Genomic DNA, 15,872 nt, shown 5'->3' on the forward strand with positions numbered 1-15,872 from the left:
TACAAAATTTGCCAGTATGACTATGCCATTAGGAAAAAGGATATGAACAATTCCCTGTTCAAGCACATTAATCAGTGTGAGAATTTAAAAATATATATTTTTATTTTAGAAAAGATACCACAGTTTGTGAGGGGTGGTGACTGGGAATCCCATGTGGAGAGATGTGAATTATATTGGCAAATGTAATGATTCCCCCAGGGATTAATGACAGGATTTCTATACAATGTTTCTATACAGTGTTTATTAGTTAACAAAAGTTAATAAAAGATCTAATATTTAGTTTTTACTTATAATAAATTTAACTGCTTTTGGAGTTTTTATGATGGTTTGGATCTTGATATGTTTTATGGTGTTTTAGTAACAGTTAGATATATGTTTATACATTTTGATTCATTGTTTCTTTAAATCAAATGTTTTACAATCAACCAGAATATAGCAGTGTACGGTTGAATTATTTAAATGTTAGTACAGCAAGATCGTGTTTTATTTGATGAAGTCTACACTAAAATTTAAGTGGATGAAAGTGGTTATCTAACAAAATAATTGGGTTGCTACTTGTAGGCATTTGCATTTTTTTGTTTGTATTTATCTGTTGAACTATCCTGCAATACAAATTGTTAGTTACATAGTGCAGATATGACACAATACACGTATGCAATCATCCCAGTATGAACTCGATTGATAATCCACTGGAGTACAATAATCAATGTTTATGTCATCCCATAATGTGGAAATTGTTAATGTACCTCAAAGTAATGTAATGTACATTAAGCACAATATCTACATTTCAGTAGAGAAATATGTCATTACATGTGACAATCGTAGTGATGTTACATTGTCCTGTGCACACATATGCATTTGTTGCACAACCTGTAATGCACAGTACAATCTCTTCCAAAGAGTGGAGTTTACAAATATTCTCCCCTTTCACATTGTCAATGTCAGTCTTCACCTGTGCTGCTTAAGACTAATACAGTGCTCTCTAGGTCATGTAGTTATAAAAGAAAGAGTGGTAATGTCTTACTCGAAGCACTTGTGTTTGTGAGAGTGTGAGAGTGTGTGTATGTGTGTGTGTGTGTGTGTGTGTGTTTGTGTGTGTGTGTGTGTGTGTGTGTGTGTGTGTGTGTGTGTGTGTGTGTGTGTGTGTGTGTGTGTGTGTGCATGTGTGTGTGTGTGCGTGTGTGCCTGTGTGTGTGTGTTTGTGTGTGTGTGTGTAAGACTGTGTATAATGTTGGAAACTCATCGGCATATGTAAATAAGGGTGCTTACAGTTATGTGGACGTGCTCAATCCACTTCTACTGTGGATAAATATTTTAAACTGCTGCCTGACTCTAAGCCCATCTTTCACATTTGCATAACTATACAACACTTGCTTGTCTATTACATGCTCATAGGTGCTGAATCTCTTTCTAATTGGCGCCATTGTCATTTCTTTGCAAAAACATGTCCATTTCTGAAGTACATGACTTTACAGCTGTAAAATTATTTTGTCCTTTTGTTCTGGATATACATGTGAGGTGGAGATTAGAGCTATGCTGTCAGCTTGCATACATAAATTCCCTGTTTATATATATCTCATATGTAATAACTGCAGTCTATGCATTCATCCCATAATGTATCTTACATCCTTGTTAACTGTTATCTCGTTAGAATTTAATTAACGTGTATCACATTTTTACTCCTCTTTGTTACACTGCAGATTTGTTTTCCTATCACATCCTTTATTAGCATGTCCTCCTTTATTTATGTGAATAACTGTGGGATTGTCACTAATATTAGTTATGATTACATCAATATTTTAGGATTTATGTCAGAAAATATTCTGATACACTTTTGTCACATTTGCATTCAGGATATGAGTACAATATAAACATTTCCCCTTCAACATTAATTACTATTAGGGTCCATCCAAACACTCTCATACTAGGTGACTTCAACTACCCCTCCATCAACTGGGAAAACTACTCCTGCATCAATACACTGACCCAATGCTTCCTGGAATTCATTAATTCCAGTGCTCTCGACCAGCTCATTCTTACCCCCACTAGAGGAATCAACATTCTTGACCTGGTTATTACTAACATGGGCAACTGTTGCTCTACACCAATAGTCAGCTCCTCCCTGGTTAGATCTAACCACAAACTTATTACCATGGAAATCTGCATCGCACCCACACCACCAGCAAGGGTAACCACCATGAAAAACTTCTCCAAAGCTAACTTTGGGCTCCTAAAAACAGAGGTGGCTAACTTCACAGCACCCATGTCAATGGAAAATACATGCATGACTGCGAAATCATACACCAATGCACTGTATGAACACGTACAGAAATGCATGGAACTAGCCATACCCAACAGAACTAAGACACTCTCCTCCAAAAAAAAGGAAGCCAATCTGGTGGTCCCCTACCATTAATAAACTCTACAACAGAAGGAAGAAACTGTTGCAGAAAAAGGTGAAGTCCCAGGACTGGAAAAACTCCCTTATTAGCTTCAGCAAAAACTTGAGATCCCTCATCAAAACCTCTAAAGCCAGCTATGAAGACAGAATTGTGGCAGACACTAAAACAACCACAAAGCCTTCTATAGTTATATCAAACATCTCCATGGCAATACCCAGGTTTGTTCTGAGTTACTGCACAATGGTACATCCTATACTGAACTAACAGATATTGCCAACATACTGGCCAACAGATTCAGTGCCAACTTTACCCCTCTCTGCCACCCAAAGGACCAATCACAGTACCGGAGGAATGCCAGGCACCCAGCATTACTGCAGCACAAGTTAAAGCTGCATTTTCCAAGGCCAAGAATACAGCTTCCATGGGACCTGACAATATCCCTGAATGTGTTCTACATTAATTACAAAGTGAACTGGCACCACATCTGTGTGCCCTGTTCAATCACAGCCTCACCTCAGGCTTTGTTCCTACCAAATGGTGCGCTGCTATGGTCATCCCTCTCCATAAAGGGGGAGTGACTACAGACCCTGAAAGTTATTGCCCCATTAGCCTGACAAGTCTGATATGTAAGGCTATGGAGTGCATCATCATAGACATAATTAGCAAGGATATAGGGTATTCCCAAACTGTAGATCTCACACAATATGGTTTTGTGAAAGGTAGATCATGCCAGCTCAACCTGCTTGACTTCTTTGAGTCAGTCACCAGAGCTATGGATGATGGCAAGGCAGTTCATACAGCCTACCTCGATCTGGCCAAGACCTTTGACACCATTCCCCACTCAGGATTTATTGGCAAACTCACCAAACTGGGTATCAACCCCTATATCACTAGGTGGGTTGCAAATTGTTTCACAGATAGAACCCACAGTGTGAAAGTAGCAGATTCCAAGTCAGACTGCTGACCAGTCATGAGTGGAGTCCCGCACGGAGTCGGTCCTGGGTCCTCTCCTGTTTGCCAACATGGAGGGACTCTGGCTGACCAAGTTTGCAGATGACTGCAAGCTGGTATCATTATTAACTCCCCAAGTGATGCAGACATCTTACAGAAAGGCCTCACTGAGACCAATGACAGGTGTCGAAATCATGGCCTTAAGCTTAATGCCAAAAAATGCATCATCATCTCATTTAGGAAAAACTCAGTTCCCACTAATTACCACATTGATGGGAGCCCACTGAACCCTGAAGGTGTTATAAGAGATATGGGGACCCAAGTTGACAGCAGCCTCTCCTTCGACCACCACATTGCCATTGTGGTCAGAAAGTCCTTTTATGTGGCACATTACATTACTAAGGGTTTTGCATCCAGGAAGAAAGAGGTCATCATCTCTCTCTACTCTTCCCTCATTAGGCCAATCATTGAGTATAATGCCCCATTTAGAATGTACCTCACTAGACACATGCAACAGCTGGAAAGGCCACAAAATACCTCACGAAGGGGATCCCAGGCCTTAAACACATGTTGTATATGGTCAGACTCAAAAAACTCCAGCTATTCTCTCTCTCATATCATCTACTAAGAGGCAATCTCTGCTTGACTTACAAAGCCATGTCTGGCCCAGCTCTGTTAGAAATGCTACATTTAAAGAAATCCCAATCCCTCCACACCACATGCGCCATAGACCTCAACCTCATTATCACAATCAACAGAACATGCTGGTGTGACAGGTTCATAAGCTAGAGATTGCCCATGGTCTGGAATAGACACCCCATACATGTCAAGCAGAGCACCCCACTGGCCCTCTTCAAGAGAAAATTTTGAGGAGTGGATGGGAAATAGAAAGTTCACCCAGGGAATCACTGCAGTGGCTCTACTTGATAGAGGCATGGGGAAATAACATTGGGTGGCATGATGCCAGGCCACTTCTATGGGCTAGGCTTGTAAAGGCTCCAGGGCCATTAGCCTAGTACACACCTATGAACCTATGAATTATGCAGTATATTTCACTTCCCTTCCTTCTGTATTCTATCCCTGTCCTTGCCATTAATATGTCTGGGCTACAGCATGTGCACACATGTCAGCATTGCCTATATTCAAGCCATTTTGTTTACATTCTGTGCTCATGCTTGCAAGCACCTTTTCATGGCCACAAATGCTATCGTAGGCCATGAAAAGGTGCTTGCAAATATGTAGGTGTGATGATCAGCATGCGTATTCAGTTAGTGCTGCTGCTCATCATGCTGACATGTTACATCGCGTAGAGGTAACATGACACCTGCATGATTGTTAATGAATCCCAGAGATTGGTTTTAGAAAGTTGTTGTTGTTGTGTCTTTCGGCTTTTCCTGGTTAGGGGTCACCACAGTGGAACTCCGGTCCGCTAATGATTGACAGTAGATTTTTACGTGCCGGGTTGCCAGCCCTGACACACAACCTTCAACGAAGGTATGCCTATTCACGCATGTCTCCAGGCAGAAGATGCTCTAGATTGTTTTTAGAAAGTAAAATGAAAAATTATTTTTGGGAAAAGTTTAAAAATGTATGTAGTTGGAAAGGTTTCAAGGAAATTAACATTGGAATGATATTGTATGATAATATGAAAAGGAAAGGGAGGAAGAAATTGATAAAAGGGTAAATATTATTTGTTACTATTTGGGTATTGTGGAAAAGATGGTGTGAAGGACAATTGTATAACAAAAATAGAAGTGGCAAAAATATATTGGCGGAAATAAGACAATGGTGTCAAAGGATAGGAAAAAATTAAGGAAACTAGAATGAAAAATGATGTACTAAAATGGGGTTGTATTACTGATTAAGAAAATATTAAAAAAATGATATAAATTGGGTGGATATGGGGCTGCAAAATATGTTAATATTTAAAGAAGCTGTGTATGTATGAATAAATACATATACACACACACACACACACACACACACACACACACACACATATATATATATATATATATATATATATATATATATATATATATATATATATATATATATATACACAACACACACACACACACACACGCACATAGATAGATATCTCATCTCCTACTTTTTCTTGTAAGTGCAGTGGGATGTTTTACATCCATTTGAGCTACAACCAACTCTGGTAGATGGCGCCATGGTTTGATGTCTCATCCAAAGGATGGCACATTCAAGAGTTTGACACCTTTCTTACACTGCTTTGTTAGTATTTGAAATTAATCCATCTAGGTTTTGAAGAATAGAACCCACAATCTTCTACACCAGAAGTGCATGTGCTACCCGCTGAACTACTGAGATAGAACCCACAATCTTCTACACCAGAAGTGCATGTGCTACCCGCTGAACTACTGAGATTGTATAGTAATGATTGCTACTTAGAGCAGAAGATCTTTTCTTGCCTTACAAGTATTACATCATGAAGAGATAGCCAGATTCACATGCTACTGCTGTAAATGATTATGAATGGTTATATTGCAAGTCTGAGTAAAGTCATAAAATTAAATCCTAAATTTAAGAAACTTATTAATGAATTTATGGCTGTATGGTCAACTAAATTATGTATTGATATCATAGCAATGAGTAGTTTTGGTAAAAGATTAACACCAGTAAGCTTAATCCTTTTCATGCCAATGTATATATTTATATTGCCACACAAGCTATTCTTGTGTATATAATTGCACTATATTTCTGTTTAATTTGTAGCATGGATAAAATATGAATGTTTAAAAAAGACATGACTGTAGCAAATTGCTAAATACAGAGACAGAACAAAAATCTATTTTTTTTCTATCAACTGTCATGGAAAGTACTACCACCGTAAGCAGACAGGATATCCTCTACTACACAATGGCAGCATACAAATGTGCAAGGTAGAAAGATATTTGGTGCTAATAGCAATATATAAGGTTTAATGTCACATGTCGCTAATGCCAGTAAATAATGTCATGAGGAAGAACATATGCTAAAAAGAATTGGTAATTCATTCAGGAATGAAGCAATAATGGAATGGGATATAAAATTAAAATCCATGCATGGATAATTCCTTACACACTAATGATCTCACATTATAAGCATGTTAAAAAAGTTTGCTATGTAATTACTGTCCATGTTTTATCAGCATTTAGACTGTAGTCTTATTACCTTAACAAGTGCTTAGCAAAGAAAAACACTAATGCATTTCTGCATTTTCACACTGGTAAAAAAAAGTGACTTGTGAATTGACACTTACAAAGAGCTGGAGTTTTAAGCTGTGGCATCAAGTTGAAGCTGCAAGGCTGTTAAAGCCCATAAATCAAAAAGAACAGTTCAAAGCCTTCAATAACAGCTAAACAAATAACAGAAAGTGACCTGAAATGATAATTAACTGATGGTAGGCAACTTCTCAGGAGTAAGTGTACATGTCCTTACCAGTAAAATTAACACTTGGTCACATTGTACTAGAATTATAGCTCATTTGGCACCCTGTACAGATCCATAAACTGTCATCCCTGAAGTCAAACAATACACAACAAAACATAAGGTCTTCTCAAATGTGAAGGGAATAAAGCTAAAGCTACACAGTTACTACCACACACACTCACCTGTTTATCATTTCACCTGAGTCATAATAGCAGTAGCAGCATTCCTTTGCATTGGTATTGCACTCTCACAGAACCAGCACCTACCAGTCATGCCACCTTACTTTTTGCACCCAGGACAACCACCCCTTTAACCCACCTTAATTACATATCTGTATTATACTGTTGAATAAAACTACTCAAAGTAAGCTAGATTTTTAAAGCTGCGGTATGGAAAAGAAAGCTGCAAGGCTGCCATGGCTGAGAAACTTCAACAAAAAAACGCAAAATCTGCAATAAGTGATAAATGATAAATAGTAAAGGAAATGAAATTATAGTCAAAGTCAAAGTAAACTTTATTGTCATTTAGAACTACACACGTGTAGCCCTAACAAAAGTTCATGCATCAGCTCAGTTCTTGAGATTACAAAGGAAAGTGAAACAACACATACAAGTAGAGGAAGAAACATAACTAATTAATAATACAATACTACTCCCAATACTCAACAGAAAGAGCAGAGACATTTACCAGCACTCGTATACAAAAGGAATACCCTCCACTTAATTAAATTAATTACCCTGTTTCAAGTAATACAAAACACACTACAGACTGAAATGCCTAAGTTATTTGTCTGGTATTGCACTTGAGTGAGTTAAATAATACCGACTATGGATATAATAAATAAATATTGCACTTACTTGGAATATATGTAAGTATATATTACACAAATAAATAAAATTTGACTTATTATGTGTCCAGACCCCTGAGATTAGTGCCCAAGATCAGAAGTCTAATCACTGTAGGGTAGAAACTGTTACTGAATCTTGTAATTCTGCAGCAGATGCCACAATATCTCCTGCCCACTGCCAGATGCTTAAACAGTCCATGTGCAGGATGCGTGTTGTCCTGTATTATTTTGATGGCCTGTTGGATCCTTCTTGCAGAATAAAGATGTTGTATTAATGGAAGATTGTAACCTGTTACCTTCTCTGCAACCTTCACCATTCTTTGTGGCACCTTCCTTTCTGTAACTGTGTATCTTCCAAACAACATTGTGAAGTTGCAGGTGAGGATTCTCCTTACTGCACCTTTACAGAAGGTGGAGAGAATATGAGGAAGAAACTTAGATTTTTTCAGCCTTCTTAAAAGTGTAGGCATTGGTACACTTTCTTGACCAGTTTACTAATGTTTCCCAACCAATAGAGATCCTCTGATATGTGTACACCCAGAAATGTCATACTCTTAACCCTCCCACACTCTCACCATTGATCCTGAGCACTGGGTGGTGTGTTCTCCTTTTCCTGATGTCAGTGATAATCTCTTTGGTCTTGCTTACATTTAGATCAAGGTCATTCCCCTCGCACTAAGTGACCAGAGATGCCACCTCCTCTCTGTATGTCCCTTCATCCTCCTTTGTGATGAGCCCCACAACTGTGGTGTCATCAGCAAACTTGATGATATGGTTGGACTTGTGCTTAGCATAGCAGTCATGTGTCAGGATGTGAATAACAGTGGGCTGAGAACACATCCCTGTAGAACCCCGGTGTTAATTGTAATACACTTTGATGAGTTCTTACCAGAAGACACCATCTGTAGTCTCTCAATTAGGAAGTCTAGGATCCAATTACAGAGATGTTTACTGATTCAATGAGCCAGTTATTCTATCAGCTGCATTGGTACTAACATATTAAACGCAGAGCTGAAGTCTATGAACAGCATCCTCACATAGTTGTCTTTGTCCTCTAAATGCTCAAGGTAGATGTGTAGTGCTACTGATATGGCATCAGCCTTGGATCTATTAGGTCTGTAAGGAAACTGCAGAGGGTCAAATTCAGGAGGTAGGCATGAAGAAAGATGCTTTTTGATCAGCCACTCAAAACATTTCATAACAGTGGATGTCAAATTGACTGGTCTGTAGACATTAGGGTTGGAGGGAGTGGTTTTCTTAGGTACTAGGACGATGCTAGTTTCATTGTAGCATGAGGGTACTTTTGCCATGTCCAGAGAGGTGTTAAATATTTCCTTCAGCACTGTGCATAGTTGATCAGCACAGTCTTTAACACCTTGCCCAGTATGTTGCAGCCTTCCTGGGGTTCACTCTTCTTAGCTCTCTTCTTATCTCCTCTGTGCTGAGGTTGAGTGCTGCATCCTTCTCATCAGTGGGTAGCATTAGTGCAAACCTGTTGTGTCTTTCCTCAAATCTACCAAAGAAGATGTTCAAACTGTCCAGGAATTGAGTGCTGTCATCAAACTGTGCTGACCTGATTTTGTAGTCAGTGATTTCCCTATATCCCTTGCCATAGTCTCCTTGCACCCTTCATGTCTTCAAAGTGGCTCTGTACCTTTCTGTCATATTCCCTTAGCTTTCTTTATACCACTCTTCAGATTACTTATTGCTACACTTATGGCTGCTTTGTCCTTAGCCCTGTAAGCTGTGTTTCTCTCCTTCAGAAGCTCATATACCTTAGGGGTGAGACATGGGATCTGGTTAGCTCTAATAGTGATACTCTTAGCATTTGTTACTCCATCAGTATAGTTTGAAATTTATGCCATCACTACCTCAGTGTATTTATCAATGTTCAGATGCTGATTCATTTGGCTGCTTCCTTCAACATATCCCAGTTGTTTTTTTCAAAGCAGTCTTGGAGGGCCTCCAAAGCCTCCTCAGCCATACCCTGATTTGTTTCTTTGTGGGTTTCTCTCTAAACAGTGCAGGCTGGCAAGCTGGTGATAGCATGATGGTATAATGGTCAGAGTTGCCCATTTGTGAAATATGCCCTGCCTTATAAGTTTTCTTTAAAAATGTACACATTGTCCAGGATATTATCACCCCTTGTAGGAACATTCACATACAGATGGTAGTGTGGGAGTACTTCTTTCAGATCTGCTTTATTAAAGTCACCAGCTGCCACATGTACAAAGTCAGGATATTTGCCCTGCAGCTCACCCATGTGATTGTGTAGTTTATTTAGAACCTCAGTGGTGATAGCACTAGGTGGAACATACACCACTTTACACTGACCCCATTTAGCTCCCTGGGCAAGTAAAATGGTCTACATTAAATGGACAAGAACTCTAAGTTCTCATTACAGTGTGATAGTATGATTTCACAGTTGCTGTGCCATCTTTTGTTAACATAGATGCAGACTCCATCAATACCTAGTGTTGAAAGATGTGCAGATTAACTCAGAGGATGTAAAACTGTCCCAGCACCATGTTTCTTAAATGTACAATGACTCACCAGTTTTTATTAATGCAATGAGGTCAGAAAACTAGATATCTTCATCTGGGCTCCTCAGCACACCAGAAATGGAGAGTCTAGCTATGTTTGATGCTATCAGGTTATAAAACATTCATTAACACAAGGCTGGGCTCCAAAAAGTGATAAAACACTTTTATATTCTTAGGTGTAATTTGCATATCTCTCGTGATGTCCTGATAAAAAGGTGTTTAACAAATATTTTTTCATACTTTTTTTGTCAGGTTCTCCATGGCTGAGTGTAGATACATTTTAAACACACAAAAAAAACTTAAATCCAAGTGCACTTTGAACCAAATACAAAAAAAAAAAAACTTGCTGGAAATGGAAACAACAGCAAACTGCACACATGTGCAGTTTGCTGTTGTCTCCACTGCCATTTCCACCAAGTATTCTTGCAGTAGGTACATTTAACTGTATATTTTTTTGCTCTTTAACTAGAGAACGGCACTCCTACAAAGGTGCCATGGACATGTTGCCTATCATTAACACCAACTCTCTGTCAAACTACATTGTTTCAATATAATCTGATATTAAACTTGCATCAGCAGCATACCTTGATATATCTCATTTTTCTTCTTAGTATTTCTGTTATTTTTTTATGTCTTAGAACATATTTCTTAAACATGCTCGTGGTGAGTGATGGGATAAATGAGACCATTTACTGGCTAGTTACAATATTTGCTAACTGAGTTAACTGACAGTTAATGTTCCTACTTTCCTTTCACAGGTAAAGGCAAAGCAATGTCAATGAGCAGCACTCTTCCTACAAATAATGCAGCACATTCAGAAAATGCAGTGGAAGCACCAAGCCAGGTAAGAATAAAGATTTCTTGTAATATAAAAAAATAAGTTCAGGCACTCAACAGTAAAAGGTAGGAGAGATAGATAAACTTTATATGAAGATGACAAGAAATGAGCAGGTACAAAACCAAGTGAGCCTCCCAGAATTAATGTGTGTGTGTGTGTGTGTGTGTGTGTGTGTGTGTGTGTGTGTGTGTGTGTGTGTGTGTGTGTGTGTGTGTGTATGTGTGTGAGAGACAACTTAATATCTATCTTTCTTTATATTCTATATCTATCTATCTATCTGGGTCTACTGAAAAAGAAGGAATGACCCAAATATTGACATTCACAAGATTGTCCACAAGTCAAGTTTTGCAAGCATCAACATGCTAATATGCATGCACCAAGCAAATATCTCAGAGCTTGCAAAACATTATTTAAAAAAGAAAGTAAAGCATCATTTTTGCAGTTTTGCAGGAGGCAAGCCCCCCTCTACCCACAATCCCCAGGGAAATGGAATAGTCTCATACCCAGAGATTGTTGCACACCCGTCAACCATCTGTGTAGTTGATTACTTTTGTCAACTAAACAGATTGTGTGTGTGTGTGTGTGTGTGTGTGTGTGTGTGTGTGTGTGTGTGTGTGTGTGTGTGTGTGTGTGTGTGTATGTGTGTGTATAAAGTACATATGAAATGGATTTTGTGAGTTTGCTTTCTTTTAAGATGCATTTATTGTTGGACTCCAAACATCTAAAGTACTAAAGTTAGGTGAGTGCTGCAGGATAGGATCTATCTAAGCAATTATAAGTTCACAGGTTGGTACTAGGCTATCGGCCCTAGGGCCTATACAAGCCTAGCCATAACAATTCCCTGGCTATTTCTTCCCACAATATTTACTTTCTTAATATTTATATTAAAATTATAATTTCTATATGAAGCTCAGCATCAAATACTGAATACAACCCATCTAGTTTCCTGAAGAAAAAAAAATAGTTAATCTGAGAAGGATAGGGACCTATTAGGGCTCCTGTCTGAACAGTGGAAGGATACCCATTGCTCTATCCTCTGCTGAAACTGGCAGCACAAAGTCCTAGCAAGGAGTTTACAAAAAACTGCTGGAAAGGTTCTCCAATACCAGCAGGTGCACACAGTAGAAATGCAACAAACACAGCAACACACGGTGTGAAAACTGACTTCCATAACTGCCTTTGTAAACACTCTCAAAGCATCTTACATTTCCAGCTGCAATATACATCGGTGTTCTCCTTAATGTTTCTGCTCATGTGAATGGAAATCATCAACAAGATGTTTTCATTTCCATCTGATTAAAGAAATGTAGATTCTTGAATATCTAAAGTTACAAAATTCATAACAAATGACAATGAACATCAGAAATGTTTGACATGTCAACAGAACAGTAAAAAGAGAAACCAGCAACACAAACTATACACCCATCTCCCCCCCACTGCCTATAAATGATCATTTTATGACAGCTTAAATACTGTCAAAACAGAACAGCTTGGCAGTTTACAATCTATTGTTAAGCAATTGTAACTGCTTATAAACAGTTTGTAATTGTGAACATTTTCTGAAAGTATAACTTAATACATTACTTAGCCATATTTTACCTACATTTCTCCAGCACTATATAAAAGAGTATGTTCTTAAATTAATAAATGAACAATATCATGTATGTAATGACTTGAAGTAGTTCAGTATAGAATTAAGTAAATCATGTGATAAGATTCAGACAAGAAGATAAAGGACGTGTAAAAGATTTCTAAATATACCTCATGCACAAAACAGATGAAATGTTATGAAAAGTGAAACGTTATTTAATATTTATTTAGTTATTTCATATTTGTTTAATGGAAAGTCTGACTTGGCCAAAAAATAAACATTTTTACTGGAGAACTTGGTAGAAAAGCTTCACAATCACGATCTTTCAAAAAATCAGTTACAAATATTTTAAATCACAAAATATCACATTATACTACAAAACATAGCAGTGAAATAAAATGCTGTTACAAGAAACATATAGAACATTAGTTTCATAGAAGAGTGCAATGAAAAACAACATGAGTTGGAGAAAATATATGAAGAAAAACTTATTAGCCATATTATTTGTTGCATAGTTTCTTCTTTTTCTTTCTTTTTCTTTTAGCTGCTCCCGTTAGGGGTTGCCACAGTGGATCATCTGTTTCCATTTCTTCCTGTCCTCTGTATCTTGTTCTGTCACACCAACCACCTGCATGTCCTCTCTCACCACATCCATAAATCTTATCTTAGGCCTTCCTCTTTTCCTGTTACCTGGCAGCTCCATCCTTAGTATCCTTCTCACAATATACCCAGCATCCCTCTTCAGCACATGTCCAAACCAACCCAATCTCATCTCTCTGGCTTTATCTACAAACCTTCTAACCTGAGCAGACCCACTAATATACTCATTTATAATCCTGTCCATCTTGTCACACCCAATGCAAATCTTAACATCTTTAACTCTGCCACCTCCAGCTCTGACTCTTGTCTTTTCATCAGAGCCACCATTTTCAACCCATATAACATAACAAAGCTGGCCTCACTACCATCTTGTAGACCTTCCCTTTCACTCTTAATGGTACCTATCTGTCACAAATCACTCCTGATACTCTTCTCCAACCACTCCACCCTGCCTGCACGCTCTTCTTCACCTCTCATTCATACTCATCATTACTCTGAACTGTTGATCCCAAGTATTTAAACTCATCCACCTTCACCAGCTCTACTTCCTGCATCCTCACTGTTCCTCTCTCCTCCCTTTCATTTACACACATGTAGTCTGTTTTAGTCCTGCTGACCTTCATCCCACCCCTCACTAGAGCATATCTCCACCTTTCCAGGGTCTCCTCAGCCTGTTTCCTACTCTCACTACAAATCACAATGTGATCCGCAAACAACATAGTCCGCAGGGAACTCCTGTCTGATCTCATCTGTCAATCTGTCCATCACCATTGCAAATAAGAAAGGGCACAGAGCTGATCCTTGATGTAATCCCACTACCACCTTGAACGGATTTGTCACTCCTACTATAGACCTTACCACTGTCACGCTGCCCTTGTACATATCATGTACCACTCTTACAAGCTTTTCTACCACTCCCAACTTCCTCATACAGTACCACAGCTTGTCTCTAGGCAGTCTGTCATATCCTTTCTCTAAGTCCACAAAGAAACAATGCAACTCCTTCGGACATTCTCTATACTTCTCCATCAATACTCTCACAGCAAACATCGTATCTGTAGTTCTCTTAGGTTCATAGGTTCATAGGTAGGTACTAGGCTATCGGCCCAAGGGCCTACGTAAGCCAAGCCAACAAGGGTCCCTGGCTTATGCCACCCAAGAAAGTTATTTTCCTGTGCCACTGTCAAGCAGAGACACAGAAGTGATCCCCGGGGTGTATTTCCTATTTCCCATCCAATCATCAAGATTTTTCTTGAAGAGTGCTAATGAAGAACTTTGCTTGACATAGAAGGGTAGCCTGTTCCAAAGTATGGGAAGACTCTAGGACAGGAATCTATCCCTCCAGCATGTCCTGTTTATTGTGGTGACAAGATTTAGGTCCTTAGAGCGTGAAGCTTGGAGGGATTGGGATTTCTTTAGGTGTAGCATGTCCAACAGCTCTAGGTTTGACATAGCTTTATATGTTAAGCAGAGAACACCTCAGCGTAGGCGATATGCTATGGAGTAAAGCTGGAGTTTTTTAAGGCGGTCAGTGTAGGGCATTTGTTTGAGGCCAGTAATCCTCTTTGTGAGGTACTTCTGTGGCCTTTCCAGCTGCTGCAGATGTATTGTGAGGTACATTCCAAAAGGGGCGTTGTACTCTATAATGGGTCTAATGAGTGTCGAGTAGAGGGGAACAATGACCTCTTTTTTCCTGGATGAAAACCTTTTTATAATGAGGTGTGCCACGTAGAAGGACTTCCTGACTACTGTGGAGATGTGACTATCAACGGAGAGACTACTGTCCACCTGGGTCCCAAGGTCTCTTATCACGCATTTGGTGTTAAGTAGATTGCTGCCTATGTGGTAGTTCATGGGTACAGAGTTTTTACCAAAGGGGCTGACACTGCACTTTTTGGCATTGAGTTTCAGGCCATGGCTCTAACACCAGACATCTGTCTCAGCGAAGCCCTTCTGTAGGATGTCCATATAATTTGGGGACTTGACTATGGCTCCTAATTTGCAGTCATCTGTGAACTTCATTAGCCAGAGGCCTTCTCTGTTCATCTGTACTTCAGAGAAGTAGATACCAAACAGGAGTGCTCCCAGGATGGAACCCTGTGGTACTCCACTTGTCACTGCTTTGAGGTCAGATTTGGAGTCTGCAACTTTTACAGTGTGAGTTCTGTCAGTGAGCCAGCTGGCAACCCATTTTGTGATGTAGGGATTTATACCTAGTTTAGTGAGTTTAGCTATAATTCCAGAATGGGGGATGGTGTCAAAAGCCTTGGTGAGGTCAAGATAGGCTGTGTGAACCACCTTACCCTCATCTACGACTTTGGTGACTGCCTCAAAGAAGTCGATCAGGTTCAGGAGGCATGATCTGCCTTTTACAAACCCGAACTGGGTGGGATCCAGAGTTTGGAGGTTTCCAATGTCTTTGATTATGAGTTCCATGATGATACGTTCCATGGCCTTGCAGACCAGACTCGTCAGGCTAATAGGTCGATAGTTCCCGGGATCAGTGGTGGCTCCCCCTTTGTGGAGTGGGATAACTGTTGCTGTGCTCTATTCAGTAGGCACAAAGCCTGATGCAAGGCTGTTATTGAACATGCTGCTTAAGTGGGGAGCAAGTTCATTCTGAAGTTCATGTAAAATGCAGCCTGGGATGTTGTCC

Source organism: Protopterus annectens, chromosome 8.part0 (assembly GCF_019279795.1).
Source record: "Protopterus annectens isolate FY-2018-M chromosome 8.part0, PAN1.0, whole genome shotgun sequence".
NCBI classification, from domain to species: domain Eukaryota; kingdom Metazoa; phylum Chordata; order Ceratodontiformes; family Protopteridae; genus Protopterus; species Protopterus annectens.